Source organism: Chanodichthys erythropterus, chromosome 11 (assembly GCF_024489055.1).
Source record: "Chanodichthys erythropterus isolate Z2021 chromosome 11, ASM2448905v1, whole genome shotgun sequence".
Taxonomy (NCBI): Eukaryota; Metazoa; Chordata; class Actinopteri; order Cypriniformes; family Xenocyprididae; genus Chanodichthys; species Chanodichthys erythropterus.
In genome coordinates, this window is record NC_090231.1 from 31,761,393 (window position 1) to 31,778,722 (window position 17,330).

A 17,330-nucleotide genomic window follows, 5' to 3' on the forward strand; every position below is an offset into this window, starting at 1 on the left:
GCTGGGTGTGTGTGTCACGCTAACTCCATTTGTCTTAAGTATGGAGATTAATGACACTGGATATGTCATCTAGATGTTCCCACATGGTGTCAAGCTGATGAAAGGCTGATGGAAGAGTTGAGACATGGTTTGTGTGTGTGCGTGTGTGTGTGTGTGTGTGTGTGTGTGTGTGTGTGTGCGTAAAAGACAGTTTCTGCTGTCTCAGCTGTCTGTTGTAACCACAGACCCAGCTGACTCAAATATCCCCTGCGGTCCCCCAACCTCAGTTGGTGACACACAACACACCTTTTTGATTTCCTCACCTCAAGTGGATTATCATCCAGGAAGTGTGTTTGTGTCTATTGATTTATTCTGGTGGTTTGAGCTGGTTTCATTAAGGGTGTGATTTCAGCATATGTCTTTGTCTCATCTGCTCCTAGTTTCTGATTCTCTAGAAGTAAAATGAATCCTGCCTAGAGAAATGAAACTTTCTCACACTTTCTTTGCCCATAAGCCTAGCTATTAATGTTTGCCCATGGTAGCTCTTCAGTAAATGTGATTTGCATTTGGCCTGAATACATTGTCTATGCTGATTTAAGTGGGGAATCGGTTCAATTTAGTTAAATGTGGTAAAATGTTTTAAACTGCCACTGCCTATGCCTATTGCAAACTACTACAAACGTGATTCCAAAAAAGTTGGGATACTGTACAAATTGTGAATAAAAATTGTGCAATGATGTGGAAGTTTCAAATTTCAATATTTTATTCAGAATACAACATGGATGACATATCAAACGTTTAAACTGAGGGAAAAATAAATTTCATGGCATCAACACATCTCAAAGTTGGGACAAGGCCATGTTTACCACTGTGTGGCATCCCCTCTTCTTTTTATAACAGTCTGCAAACGTCTGGGGACTGAGGAGACAAGTTGCTCAAGTTTAGGAATAGGAATGTTGTCCCATTCTTGTCTAATACAGGCTTCTAGTTGCTCAACTGTCTTAGATCTTCTTTGTCACATCTTCCTCTTTATGATGAGCCAAATGTTTTCTATGGGTGAAAGATCTGGACTGCACGCTGGCCATTTCAGTACCCGGATCCTTCTTCTACGCAGCCATGATGTTGTAATTGATGCAGTATGTGGTCTGGCATTGTCATGTTGGAAAATGCAAGGTCTTCCATGAAAGAGACGACGTCTGGATGGGAGCATATGTTGTTCTAGAACTTGGATATACCTTTCAGCACTGATGGTGCCTTTCCAGATGTTTAAGCTGCCCATGCCACACACACTCATGCAACCCCATACCATCAGAGATGCAGGCTTCTGAACTGAGCGCTGATAACAACTTGGGTTGTCCTTGTCCTCTTTAGTCCAGATGACATGGCATCCCAGTTTTCCAAAAAGAACTTCAAATTTTGATTCGTCTGTTTAGATCTGGCTTCTTTTTTAGAGTTTTAGCCGGCAGCGGCGAATGGCACGGTGGATTGTGTTCACGACAATGTTTTCTGGAAGTATTCCTGAGCCCATGTTGTGATTTCCATTACAGTAGCATTCCTGTATGTGATGCAGTGCCGTCTAAGGGCCCGAAGATCACGTGCATCCAGTATGGTTTTCCGGCCTTGACCCTTGACGCACAGAGATTGTTCCAGATTCTCTGAATCTTTGGATGATATTATGCACTGTAGATGATGATAACTTGAACTCTTTGCAATTTTTCTCTGAGAAACTCCTTTCTGATATTGCTCCACTATTTTACGCCGCAGCATTGGGGGAACTGGTGATCCCCTGCCCATCTGAGAGACACTGCCACTCTGAGAGGCTCTTTTTATACCCAATCATGTTGCCAATTGACCTAATAAGTTGCAAATTGGACCTCCAGCTGTTCCTTATATGTACATTTAACTTTTCCGGCCTCTTATTGCTACCTGTCCCAACTTTTTTGGAATGTGTAGCTCTCATGAAATCCAAAATGAGCCAATATTTGGCATGACATTTCAAAATGTCTCACTTTCAACATTTGATATGTTATCTATATTCTATTGTGAATAAAATTTAAGTTTATGAGATTTGTAAATTAATGCATATTCACAATTTGTACAGTGTCCCAACTTTTTTGGAATCTGGTTTGTAGAATAACCAAAATTAGGCATATTAAAATAACTTGCAAGTATAAAAGATTGTTGTAATTCTGTGGAAATGTCTATGTGGTGTCCATGTCTATGTGGTGGTCATTTCATGGTGAAGCTCATTCAGGCAATGTGAGTTCGAATCCAGCTTTTAATTGCATCCCACCTCTTCCTTCCGTTTCTTCTCTTAATGCACACCTAGAACTATATTAGTTTCAACACCAGAGCTTGATTCTGATTGGCTGTCAATGGTTTGTAGTTCATCATCTGGAAAAAAAAAAATTCTAAAAGTGATTCTAATGATATACCAATTTATCGTTATTGTTAAAGCTGTGGTGTGGACACAATTCTCATAGAATTAGAATATTATTAAAAAGCTACAGTTATTGTTATTGTCCTTGATGTGAATGGGCCTTTTCTGTTTTTTGATGGCAGAACAGTAAAGTAAACTTTACTTTAAAGTAAACTTAACCTTTACTCTTTTCATATACCTTCTGTTCTCTGACAGGGAGCTTTTAAACTCTCACATCAGCATGAGCTGCTAATGTGGGCACTCCTGTCTGAATACACCATATTGGATGATGAACTTGGTCTTGCTGTTGGCAAAGGAGTGTCGGCAACAGATTTTATGATTCAGCTCTGGACTGATGTACCAGCCTGTTAAATGAGCCGCCGGCTTTGTGCGTTATGGCTGTAGATCAAATGAGAGTTATTGATTTGCGTTAATCTCTGCAGATTTCTGTTGTCTTCCTCAGAGGATGACGGACTGACTGCTCTATATTTCCCTGCTCGGCCAGTCAGGCGTCTGCATTATCCACCCTGTCCAAAAGCCCTTTTAGAATTTCAAACCCAGAACCAATTCAGTTCATGTGAATTCTGTTTAAACTCGACTGACCAAAAGAGAAAAGAAAAGAACTGGCTTCACAAATGCTAAAAGGCGCTCTGCCTTTTAGCATTTGTGAAGCCAGTTCTTTTCTTTTCTCTTTTGGTTGCTTCAGTTTCCTCCTTCGGTCTCTCTAAACCTTACCTTTCTTAGCTGGCAGCCCTGAGTTTGATGTTCTCTTCGGAAAGAGTGCTTCAGAGGATGAAGGAGAAGGAGTGATACACTCCAAATCCCAACATACTGATTTTCCTGCAGGCTCTCGTTCTGCTCTCGCTCACTCTCATCTTCTCTTTCATTTCTTTTGCTCTGATCTGAAAAAGCTGTACAATGACAAGGTATGTTTTTATTTTCTTCTTCTTTTTTTGTTTCTTCCTAGTTTCACTCTTAATAAGGGAGCCGCTGAATAGGTGGAGATTAAAGGGCTATCCTGTTGAGTGGCACTGCTGAAGAGGAAGACAGAGAGAGAAAAGAGGCTCTGTCGAGAGAGGGAGATAGAGAAGGGCTTCTCTATGAGAGCGATCAGCGATTTGATACAATCCTCCACTCTTTTCTCTCCTCTGAAGGGCTTTCATCAGGCCTGCACACAAGTGCCCTCTCCACTCAGGCCTCAAATTAGTCCAGGCTTACTGAGCCAGATGAAATGGTAACCTCACTCATCCTCCACTGCAGTCTCTCTCCTCCTGCGTGACGAGCGTGCTCAGGAATCTTTCCTGCGGCTCTTCAGGAGACTCCTACTGAACTGAAGGAGAACTCTGTGAGAGAAGATTAGTTTCATCTGTCTGATTAGACACTGAGAGGGCAGTTTAGTGTGTATGTGATGTTACTTGAGTTACTTTCTGAGGCTGAGGTAGTTAGTGCGTGATTAAAACTTAGATTAGTTCACCCAAAAATGAAAATTCTGTCATTAATTGCTCACCCTTATATCATTCCAAATCTGTAAGACCTTTGTTCATCTTTGGAACACAAATTAAGATATTTTTGATGAAATCTGAGAGCTTTCTGTCGCTCCATAGACAGCAATTTAATTACCACTATTAAGGTCCAGAAAGGTACTAAAGACATCGTTAAAATTGTCCATGTGACTACAGTGGTTTAACCCTAATTTTAAGAAGCGACAAAAATACTTTTTGTGTGGAAAAAAAAAAAAAAAATAACGACTTTATTCAACAGTCCCTTCTCTCCCCTGTCAATCTCCTTACTCAGTTGACACAGTAAACACAGTGCAGAGCTTCCGGGTTCTACATCAGAACCTGCAAAATCCCGCATAAAAGTAGCCTATATAGATTTTTGTCAGTACATCCATGAAATTTACATGAAATGTTAAGTTATGTGTTGCCACAACATCCCAGAATAAATGCTCCCGATAAAATATTTGTTATGCCATCGAACATTTTTTTACAAGATGTAATATAAGTCTAAGGTGTCCCCTGAATGTGTCTGTGAAGTTTCAGCTCAAAATACCCCATAGATTTTTTTAAATGAATTTTTTAACTGCCTGTTTTGGGGCATAATTAGAAAAGCACCGATTCAGGTTGCGGCCCCTTTAAATGCTCACGTTCCTCACCCACGGAGCTCGTGCTTACCTTAAACAGTGCATAAACAAAGTTCACACAGCTAATATAACCCTCAAAATGGATCTTTACAAAGTGTTCGTCATGCATACTGCAAGCATGCGTCGGATTATGTGAGTAAAGTATTTATTTGGATCTTTACATTGATTCTGAATGAATTTGAGGCTGTGATCCGTGGCTAACGGCTAATGCTACACTTTTGGAGAGATTTATAAAGAATGAAGTTGTGTTTATGAATTATACAGACTGCAAGTGTTTAAAAATGAAAATAGCGACAGTCTTGTCTCTGTGAATAGTAGTAAGAAACGATGGTAACTTTGACCACATTTAACAGTACATTAGCAACATGCTAACAAAACATTTAGAAAGACAATTCACAAATATCACTAAAAATATCATGATATCATGGATCATGTCCGTTATTATTGCTCCATCTGCAATTTTTCACTATTGTCCTTGCTTGCTTACCTAGTCTGATGATTCAGCTGTGCACAGATCCAGACGTTAATACTGGCTGTCCTTGTGTAATGCCTTTCATAATGTTGGGATCATGGGCTGGCATATGCAAATATTGGGGGTGTACACCCCGACTGTTACGTAACAGTCAGTGTTATGTTGAGATTCGCCTATTCTTCGGAGATCTTTTAAACAAATGAGATTTATATAAGAAGGAGGAAACAATGGAGTTTGAGACTCACTGTATGTCATTTCCATGTACTGAACTCTTGTTATTTGTCTATGCCAAGATAAATTCAATTTTTCATTCAAGGGCACCTTTAAAAGGGACAGTTCACCCAAAAATGAAAATTTGATGTTTATCTGCTTACCCCCAGTGCATCCAAGATGTAGAGGACTTTTTTTCTTCAGTCAAACGCAAATTATGATTTTTAACTGCAACCGCTGCCGTCTGTCAGTCAAATAATAGCAGTGATTGGGAACTTGAACAATAAGAGTCGAAAAAACTTCCATAGACAAATCCAAATTAAACCCTGCGGCTCGTGACGACACATTGATGTCCTAAGACATGAAACGATCGGTTTGTGCGAGAAACAGAACAGTATTTATATAATTTTTTACCTCTAATACACCACTATGTCCAACTTCGTTCAGCTTCCGGTTAGTGAGGTCTGATCGCGCTCTGACAATGGAAGTGATGTCTCGTGCTCATTGTAGTATATGGGCGAGACATCACTTCCGTCACCAGAACGCGTTTTTTGACCTCACTAACAGGAAGCTGAACGGAGTTGGACATAGTGGTGTATTAGAGGTAAAAAATTATATAAATACTGTTCGGTTTCTCACACAAACCGATCGTTTCGTGTCTTAGGACATCAATGTGTCATCACGAGCCGCAGGTTTTAATTTTGATTTGTCTAAGCAAGTTTTATGTACTGTTATAGTTGAAGTTCCCATCTACTGCTATTATTCGACTGACAGAGGGCAGCGGTTGCAGTTAAAAATCATAATTTGCATTCAACTGAAGAAAAAAAGTCACCTACATCTTGGATGCACTGGGGGTAAGCAGATAAACATCAAATTTTCATTTTTGGGTGAACTATCCCTTTAAGGTTGAACCACTGCAGTCACGTCGACTATTTTGCGATGTCTTTAGTACCTTTCTGGACCATGACAGTGGTAATTTGCTGTCGATTGAGGAGTCAGAGCATTTTTAGATTTCATCAAAATGTCTTAATTTGTCTTCCGAAGGTTTGGAACGACATGCGAGTAATTAATGACAGAATTTTTGGGTGAACTAACCCTTTAAACATGACAATCTCACCACATCTCTTTTGAGTTCAGTGTTACGTTTGTTCAGTCTGAGACATTATAGCAGAAACAGACCACTTCACTTCCTTTTGTTCACTAAGAATGTTTTTTTAAAGGTCCCGTTCTTCTTGATCCCATGTTTCAAACTTTAGTTAGTGTGTAATGTTGTTATTAGAGTATAAATAAAATCTGTAAAATTTTAAAGCTCAAAGTTCAATGCCAAGCGAGATATTTTATTTAACAGAAATCGCCCACATCGAACGGCCAGTTTGGACTACATCCCTCTACTTCCTTCTTTAATGACGTCACTAAAACAGTTTTTTGACTAACCTCCGCCCACAGGAATACACAAGAGTTGCGTTTGTAGAGTGTGTTTGTCGCCATGTCCTTGAAACACTGTTATTTTCATCCCGCAGTCCAATCACCGGGTCTGATTCCGGCTCAAATTGATAGGGTAAAATTAAAGACATGTTCACAATAACACTGAGCGCATGCATCTCCACGTTATGATAAGAGGCGTGACTTTTCCGGGCACGGTGCGCTCAGAGCTGTCGAATCACAACACAGGAACCGCTGGCACAATCAGAACTCGTTACGTATTTCTGAAGGAGGGACTTCATAGAACAGGGAAGTCATCAGCCCGTTTTTATGACAGTGGAAACAGCGGTATACAGATAAGTAAATTATGTGAAAAATACTGTGTTTTTTTTTACACGCGAAACATGAACACATGTTATATTGCACACTATAAACACAATCAAAGCTTCAAAAAACCATGAAAAACGGGACCTTTAAAGAAGGCTTTTGTTCATCAAGGCTGCATATATTTGGTCAAACATACAGTACAAACAGTCAAATTGGAGGGAAAAAAAATATGATCACAATTTAGTTTCAGCCCATTTCATCGAAGGATCTTGTAAAAATCCTATTGTACCCTACAGTTACATCCATCATGGAGTTCTGACAGACTGGACAGAAGAGGTAAAGGAAACAGGAAGTGATTATTATGAAGTTAATCATCAGGTATGTCCATAATGGTCATTAACTTTAAACCTGTTGGAAGTGGAAATTTATAACTTTAGCAATTAGACAGGATTAAGGGAACACTTCCTGCAGTGGTCATTAGAAGTGTAATAGCTCAATCTTTCTGTTAAGGTCATTTAGCAGCAGCACCAACAAACCATTCATTTCTTGAACGGCCTGCCCTGAACAATTTTGTGGCCCATCTCTCTGACAAAAATCAGATGCAATAACCACAGGAGGCGAGTGCACGCTGTTCCGCACAGATGGACCGATAAAGTTGGGAAGGTTTCCCCTTAATCCTTATTCAGACAATGTTTTTGAAGCGGTTTTGTGCTACGCTATGACATTAATCTCCTTTTCTTTGGTTTTTAACACTGCAGAGCTTATGCTATCATCACACATTTTGCCAATGATTTATCATTGCTGCACATGCAGTTCATATCTTCATTTTTACAATGATAAATGTCCGTCATGTACCAACATTTTAGGGGTGTTGAGAAATGATGATGTATCGGTGCTGCTTTAATTGTTAATATCCTGTTTTGGCAGAGCAAGCGAAGCAGCCATCTTCAGAATGATTCACAGCAGATATGAAAGATTTGCACCATGCTGAGAAGGTGACTGTTTGAGGAAATATTTTATTTGCACATAAATTACATTACATATGCAGTGATACATCACACAAAGAGTGGGATATGAGCATTGGATGATGATTTATATTCTGTGATGAGTGTATGTGTTGTGTAGGAGAGTGTGACAGCCACAGATCATCTCAGCACAGTTGGGTTCTTTCTCTGAAACGCCACCTGAAGTGACTTTGATGCTGGTTTTCATCAGAAGAGTGTGAGCTTCCTCTGACATGTTCCCCTGCCCTGTATGTGTATGTGTGTGCTCTAATGAAGAGGGCTTCACACTGGCATGATTGCAGCTGCTACTGGTTAATTCTGAGGCGAAAAGGGCTGTTAATGGGCTCAGTAAAGCAAATAATTGGGACAAATAAGTAATTAAGAGATTGGAAAGGGTGAGATTAAATCTAAAGGACCTTTAATTTAACATGATTATGAAGTTCTCCTTTAGCTCCTCAATCAGACGGAGCAGAACTGAAATGAGCTCTTACTGCTAATGATTTCCTGTGGATACTGGTGCACTGAGGGCAGTTGCCAGTGCTGCCTCAAAAATGCCATTAAATCCTTAAAGAGTGATGTTTTTATATTCATGAGCAGCATCTTTTTCATTATTTTCAGTTGCAGTGTTGTTCTTGAAGACCTCAGCCTCAGTAGTCCAAGTAAAGCATGACCTGTTTGTCTCATGCTAACGCTGACTGAATGAATGTCAGAGCCATCGGGCGTCAGTGGTCGTGCTCTTGAGGTATGTTGTGAATGACGCTGCCATGTGAGATGGACTACTGCGACTAAATAAATAGTCATAATGAGAATAATTAGAGAGTTGATGATAATGACATTGAGAGAGTGAGAACAGATGGGACTGGTTGTAATTCATACCTCTTGACACCATAAGCCTTTTTCTTCCTAATCTGATGAGATATTTTTTCCGCCTCTGTCCCTGATCTCTGCCGTGACTGAGCTGACCCACCTACACACACATTTCACAATGCTAATATGTTCTCACATCGGGCTAACAGCGCACACAGGAGCAGATGGTGATGTTTATGTGTGTGAGAGAGAGAGACGCAGTTGGTGGTTGGTGCACAACTGCTTCTGTCAGTAAATACTCTCCACCTTCACGCCATTTATAAGCTTGACTGTGTATTACTTTTCATTACCCAGGCTTACATGCAGATGAATGCATTTTGTTTTGTGTAACATAATGCAAAGTTGCTTTTGATGAGCACGGTTTAGTAATGGATTACTCTGCTTCATTAACAACACTGTAAACAAAGCGCAAGGCCTAAATTACATAGTTTTTACATAAAACTGAAATTGTAAAATCTGTAATATTTATTGTGAGAAGTGCTCTATAAATTATTTTGAATTGAAATTAAAATGTTTATCTTCAGGCATAACATTATTCCAATAGTGGGTAGAAAAAATATCTTAATTATTTGCCTTCTCTTTGAAACGGCAACAATATAAAAGCTGATTATTTAATTTTGCATTATTTCTTACAAAGTATAAATAGGTATTTTATATTTATATAAAATATTTATTTATGCTCCGATGCTTCATGGAGCAGTGTTTTGAAATCGTCCATCACTAAATAAGTCGTTATTTAGTTTTTTTTCTGCGCACCAAAAATATTCTCATCGCTTTATAATATTAATATTGAGCCACTGTACTCACATGAACCGATTTAAATATGTTTTTAGTACCTTTATGGATCTTGAGAGAGGAAATGTCATTGCTCCCTATGGAGGCCTCACGGAGCCATCGGATTTTAACTAAAATATCTTAATTTGTGTTCTGAAGATTAACAAAGGTCTTACAGGTGTGGAACGGCATGAGGGTGAGTAATAAATGCAGAATTTTCATTTTTGGGTGAACTAACCCTTTAAGTTTATATTCCAACAATCACTTAAACACACAGAGTTTCACAGAAGTATTAAATTCCAGTATCTTGATTTTGATATATATGTTAAAGAATGATCAAATATATCATTCGCCTTCTGTTAAAGACCTAGAGACCTGTTTACACCTGGTATAAGATGCATTTTAGTTGATCAGATCACAAGTGAGTCTAAAACGTTTTAAAGGTTTAGTTCATCCAAAAATGAAAATTCTGTCATTAATTACTCACACTCATGTCGTTCCACACCCGTAAGACTTTGTTCATCTTCAGAACACAAATTAAGATATTTTTGATGAAATCCGAGAGGTCTCTGACTCCTCCATAGACAGCAATTTAACCATCACTTTCAAGTTCCAGAAAGTAGTGTTGTAGTACTTGAGACCAGTCTTAAGACCAGTTTTTGAAGGTCTTGTCTTGGTCTCAGACTAAAACTTTTCAAGACCACAACTGTGGGGATATCGCTAAATTGCAGTTGGATTGTCTGATTTCTTTGTTAACATCATTAATTTGATTGGATGTAAAACTTCCTGTGTCAAATGCAATCAATAACTTATTTCTAATTTCATTTATTTTGTTACTGTTGTGCCAGGTCAGAAATCAACAAGGGATTGTCAGAAATATCACCAAAATTAATAAAAATGCCCACAAAAATCAAGATTGCAAAAAAGAACTTGTATAAGATCTTGACATTATATTATAGCATATGATATAATGAAACAATTTCAGAAGAAAGAGGATTATTTTCACAAATATGAGCACAACTGCAAACGTGATTGATTTTTTTAAATTTTATTTTATTTATTTTTTTACAAATGTTAAATAAACAAAATTTTTATTTTTAAAACATTAATCTCAACATTATTTATGCATTTGTAATTTCTACCAATTCAGAGGCAACTTCTGTTCCACCTCTGCAGTGTAAAGATGAATTTTGTTGTTAGTGATTTCAATTGACTGGTAACGGCTCTATATAGTGTCTTATTATTCTAATTGTAATTATTGATTAATAATAAGACAATTCTCAAGCAGAAAATCTTTCAGATGAATTTGAGGAGTGCTAGTCTGGTTTTGGTCTTGGTCTTGTCTTGGTCTCAACCCCCCAAAGTCTTGGTCTTGTCTTGGTCTCGGTTTAGGGGGTCTTGACTTCAACACTACCAGAAAGTTACTAAAGACATTGTTAAAATAGTCAATGTGACTGCAGTGGTTCAACCTTAATTTTATCTTTTCTACGGACGAGTGAAATACCTCTCAGATTTCATCAAAAATATCTTAATTTGTGTTCTAAAGATGAACGAAGGTCTTATGGGTGTGGAACGACATAAGGATGAGTACTTAATGATAGAATTTTCTTTTGGTCGAACAAACCCTTTAAGCTTGTCCACTTTCGACCACTTCCAGAGGTAGTCGAAAACACATTTGACCGGATGTATAGACCACCCATGTGGTCAAATGTGTTCGAACAGCCACAAAAGACCACCTACTCTCCGCATACAGACTTAATGCGTAATTATAGAAATTAAACTTTGTATACTGAAGGCCAAAGTTTGGTTTGAAGATGAAAAACTTACCATGCACAATTTCTAACACACACTCACAGTGTTTGGCGTGGTCTTGCGGATTTCAGAGCAGAAACAAAAACTGCTGCTCTCCGTGTATTTTTCCTGTGTCTCTGGGCACATTCATATCAAAATTGTGCATGCTTATTTTGTCATTTAATTCGAAAGATCTGAAACCACACATACATTTACCCGCCCATAGACCCTCCCCTCAAAGAAATCAGGACAGAAGTGGTTAAAAGTCAACAAAAAGGTGTAAACTTGTAGGTCTCTGTCTCGACTACTCGATAAAACGCATCTTAATACCAGGTGTAAACAGGGCCTTAGTCATCTTATCCATGAAAGCTATGAAAAAGAAGTGCATCCCTCTTCTGTTGATTTGACTGTTGATGGCCCACAGGGTAAATGGTACATATCATTAACATATCGACCCTATCCCTGGTTATATGGAACCATATGTGTTGGACACAACATGCCACTGTACAGTCAGCTTGCCTTTTTTCCCTGTTTAACCAAGTCTGTGTGTTCAGTGAAATCTATCACCATGGAGATTCCTCCCTTCTGCACCTAACAAGCCAAGGAAATCATGCAATATGTTTTGCTTTAATATCCAATTTCTTGACTTGATGTGCCTATTGCACAGTATGACATCTTTCCCCTCCGTTCCTAACAACATTACAAACAGGAGAGGGAGGAGACGGCAGAGAGGGGAATGAAATGGAGAGATTGAAAGAGTGAACGAGGCTAAGGTTAAACCAAACATTTCCTTATTATTAAAAAATGCATATTAAAATAAAAGACAATTTTTACCTATCCAATTTAAGTGGTGAAACAGAGCACCGATTTGTAATGGACCACAAAATTAACCACTATAAACATTTAATTGCATAGTGTAATATTTTCAAAAATGGAAAACAGATGGGAGACAGTTCTTTAGTTCTGATGACAGCAGTTAATCCCACCAAACAGAATTATGTGGAGAATAAACTAACTGTTTTGATCACTTTGGCAGGGTTAAATGCAAGCCAAATGTCAATTTAAATACGGGCAGTTTTACACGTTTGATGTTATTATACTTCATTCATGATTTTATGATATAATATTAACAAATACCAATTTTTACTTTTAATATTAAAGTTTCAAAATATTGGCTTGCTTCATTATCATAAGTACGTACAGAATGTGCTGAGTGTATGTAAATAAACCAGGCAGAACAAGTGTGAAATGTATGTGAGGGATGGATATTTCTGTCTCTGTTCTGTTGTCACTCTGTTAGCAGGCCGAAGTATTTTCTTGTGTGTGCTTTTTGCTTCATGCATGTGTGTTAACAGGAAATCCCAGGAAGAGATAATGAGCGTGAAGCTGCAGTGGTCAGGGCACAGGACTTGTGCCAGCCCCAGACTGCATGTCCTCTATGGGTTGGCAGAGGCGAGCGAGTGGGTTCTGTCTGTCCCTGGCACAGCAGGATGGCTGCTTTGCCACCATGTTGGGCATATTGTCTGTCTCATTTGATCAGTGTAATCCACTGATCAGTGGGGGAGATAGAGAATGGGAGAGGAGGGTGTCTGGATGTGAGAATGCTTGTGCTGGATCTGGAGATTGAGGGGAGTTGCGGGTTTTGTTTCGCTTTCAGCAGCTAGCTTCCATTTCTTTTCAGACAGTCTTCCAGGAAACTTTTACAAAAAATAAAATATGACTCATAGTTTAAATGTGGTAAAGTATGTGTTAGCTAATGAATTATTTGTCTCTATTTTCCTTGTATTATTTTCTTAAAGGTTTATTTCTCCCACAAAAAAGTGTTCCAAATTTGACTTTCTTTCTTCTGTAGAACACAAAAGAAGATATAGAAATATAGAAAGTCAGTCATTCAGGTTTGGAATGATATGAGGGTGACTAAATTGTCATTTTTCGGTGATCTATCTCTTTAATAATTGCCAAAGCATTCATTAACATTGCATTGCTCTCTCACACTCTTACACACATCATCCCGCTTACAGCTGCATGTTTTTTTTTTTCTTTCTTTATATCCTTTATTTAATTTCTAAGCTTCTGTACTGGTGTAAGCTGGTTCTGTTTCTGTTTTAAAGCTTCCTCTCTCACATTAAGTCTCTCTGTGGAGTGCTTTGGAGGGGTTAAATGATACAGCAGTTTGATATGTAAACACAGCAACAGCTGCTTAGTGACATGAAGTTGAAGCCTCACTCACTTCTGCCTCGTTAATGTCTCCAATAGTATCAAATGAGGCCAGTGAGGAGATGCATTGACACTAGTCACGTGGTATCAAAGCAGATTTACTCCATATGTTTTTTAGTTGACATATTTTGTTGGCATATATTGGTAAGGATAGATTGGGGGTGTTAATAGGTGAGGTATAATGGGTACGATATAAAGTTGTATTTTGTTAGCTGGTGTTCTAGAGAACATAAATTCTACATTAACAAAACATTTGGCTGGCTGTAAAAATAACCTCCATTTTGCACATTATTGTTGCTCCCATTTATTTTCTATAAGTAGCCAGTCGTCTCAGATTTCTGCAGTGTACTTGCACGCACACGCACACACACACACACACACACACACGCGCACACACACACACACACACACACACACACACACACACAGCACACACACGCACACACACACACACACACCACAACACACACACACACACACACAAAACACACACAAAACACACACAAAACACACACAAAACACACACAGCACACACACACAAAACACACACACACACACACAAAACACACACACACACACACACACACAAACACACACAATACACACAAAACACACACAAAACACACACCACACACACACACACACACACACACAAAACACACACACACACACACACACAAAACACACACACACACACACAAAACACACACAAAACACACACACACACACACAAAACACACACACACACACACACACACAAAACACACACAATACACACAATACACACACCAACCACTGGTTTCATTCTGAGGTCCATAAAAATGCTCTAAAAATGTATGAACTCTCTCTCAATCTTTTGATCTCTCTGTCTCTTTTTCTGTCCAGCTCTGTCTCTCAGACTCAAATGAAAAGTTGATGTCTCAGTACTTCAGAAGTTGGGCTGACCAAAGTTCATTAAGGTCATCTTGAAAATGTGAGGTTCAAAAACCTTTCAGATGGATCTCTTTGAAAACTAAATCACAACATAATCATATTTTCCCATAAAAGCCCCTATAGGAGCTCTCGCAGAAAGTATGTCTCTATTGCCTGGCCGGAACAAAAACAGCCATTTTTTCCTAATGGACTGAAAGGTGAAGCATGCTTCTCCTCCATACTCAATCTAAGAGCCTAGTGTTTCAGAAAAGCCACTCTTTGCTAATAATGGGACCATAGTTGAGGATTTCTCAAAGCATGAGATGAGTGCTACAGTGTTTCTCATACACAAACATATTTTTCTTTTTGATGTCTTAAATTATGTCTACATAATGTTGTTCTACATCTATATGCCTATGTGTGCAAACTTGTAAAGTTATGGTGTCACTGTTTAGGTCTTCGCAATTAGGGCGTTGTTAGTCTGTCCAACTGTTGCCATGGGAGATCATGACCTCATGTCCTGAGGGGCTATGAGTGGTGTCTGAGTGCTGGAGTTTGGAGAGGAGCTAATGAGAGATCCTGTCTGCCTGCTGTTCCACTGAGCTCCCAATTAATCAACGACTCCCTCTCTCGCTCTCTTTTCCCGTCTGGAGGGGTGTACTACTGATACTTTTCCCCTATTGTTGTGTAAGCCTGTGTCCGTGTGTGTGTGTAACTCTGTTTGGGAGGCAGCCATTACCGAGAACAAAAGACATTAATTGGCAGTTAGAGCTTAATGAGGCGGGAGAGGAAATTAACAGAGCTCGTCAACAGAAACAAATCAAATCCTCCACTGAATTGATGCGGAGAGTCGCTGCCACTAAGCATCCAATGCTACAATAAAGAACGGCTCATCTTTGACTCCAACTTTTTCCATTCTCATCGCCCTGCTTTGCAATTCATGGCAAAACTGAGACTGTAACAGAATTACGCAGAGAAAAAAAAAAAGAAATAACAATGAGGAAATGGTTCCCTATTACATCTCCTTGTTCCTGGATTTCAGCAGGATTGTGATTAAGGAATCAAGCCTGTCTGCATTAGCATGTGAATAGACCGGGTCCTGAGAGCTCAGCCAGAGCCAGGAAGGAGATTGGGAGGATATTTAGCATCTATTCAGAGTGCAACAAAGGCAAGGCACCCGGGCAGACAGACAGCACAGGCCTCGGGTTGATTAGGTGGTGGGAAGCTATTCTTACAGATCAGACTCAAGTAGTATTTTGTCTAATGCTAGCTTAAATCTCGAACAATCCCTCTCAGAAGACATGTACATGTGAAATCCACTGAGAATTGAGGTTTTTGAGGCTTAGGGAATTTTATTTTTTCTTATTTTGTTTTAAAATGTTTTTAAAGCGGTCATTTAATTGTGGAAATGTTTTCCTACAATTTCTGTATTCTGTAGACGTGGGTGTGTTATTTTTCTACTTCATTGTGTCTTTATACAATTAAGCTGCCTCAGTTTGATGAGTCAACCAAATATATATTGAAAGGTCATTTAATCTGATTGTGTCCGTTTAAGTGGGTGTCTGAATGTCTGAGAGCAGTTGTAATTATTTAGAGGGATTTAGGTGGCTGTGGTAAGGAAGCAGTGGGGTGTGTGTGTGTGTGTGTGTGTGTGTGGGTGTGTGTGTGCGAGAGAGACTCCAAAAATAAAGAGGTGACTTTAGACTTTCTTAGCAATCTATTATATTATCAATCAATTTAATTAATTTATGTGATTGGCCAACAACAAGTGGAATTGTTATTGGCCTTTTTTATGGATTAACTCTCCAGTTTATGTATCACACATTCTGGGGTTTCACTCTCTATTTTACCAGTCTAGACCTTTAACCACTGTGCCCACAATATTGGTCTGTAAATAATTCAAGTTTCCTTTCCATAATGCTCTGTTTCCAGTCTTGTTATCCAAGCCTGTTATCCTGCCATATGTCTCAGCTGACTGAGTATTGATCAGTCTCTTGCTACATAATTAAAAATGTCTGTTCTAAAATAACCTCAAGTAGCACATAATCTCAATATTTTTAATGTGTGATTTATGAGAGAAAAGAAGGAAGTAAACTTACTGTACTATCTTCAGTGGCCTATTGATCTAAAATACTTTTCAAAAGCTGAGCTGGATCCTCATAAGACCTGCAGCTCTCTCAACTGATTTCACATTCACTTTGTTTCTTTAAGTCTCCCTGTAATCAATAATTTTGTCCCTTAATACTCTTTGATCACCAAAATGACATATTTACACATTTTTTTCCTGTGGAAAAAAAATCTTCATGACTTAAAATAGCTTGAATGTAACTCTACACCCTTGCTTCATTTAGTATACGTGGATTCATGAATATGCTAATTAGCCCCACCTCCACTTACTCGCACCAGCTCACACCGTGTCTACACCGGATGTGAGCGGCAAAAGACAATAAAACCCATTATAATCAGTGAAATTGTCTACACTGGATGCAGCATGGAGCGACGCGACAACAAATTCCCAACAGTAAATGGATTCCCCATTCTATTTCTGATGTAGTGCTTTGCAACGGTTAGTTTGTCGCGTTCAGTGCAGACAGCTGTTACGGTGCGGCGCGATGTGACAAAAGTTGCGTCCGCTGTAGACAGATTTCCACTCGGTCAACTTTACTGTTGTAAAGGTAGGTTTTACTGTAGGTTTAATACATCCATATATGTTTAAACCAGAAACTGATTCAGAAGAACAGCGGACACATAACGGAAATTAATATGATTAGCCTTTTACTTTACTGTGTTATC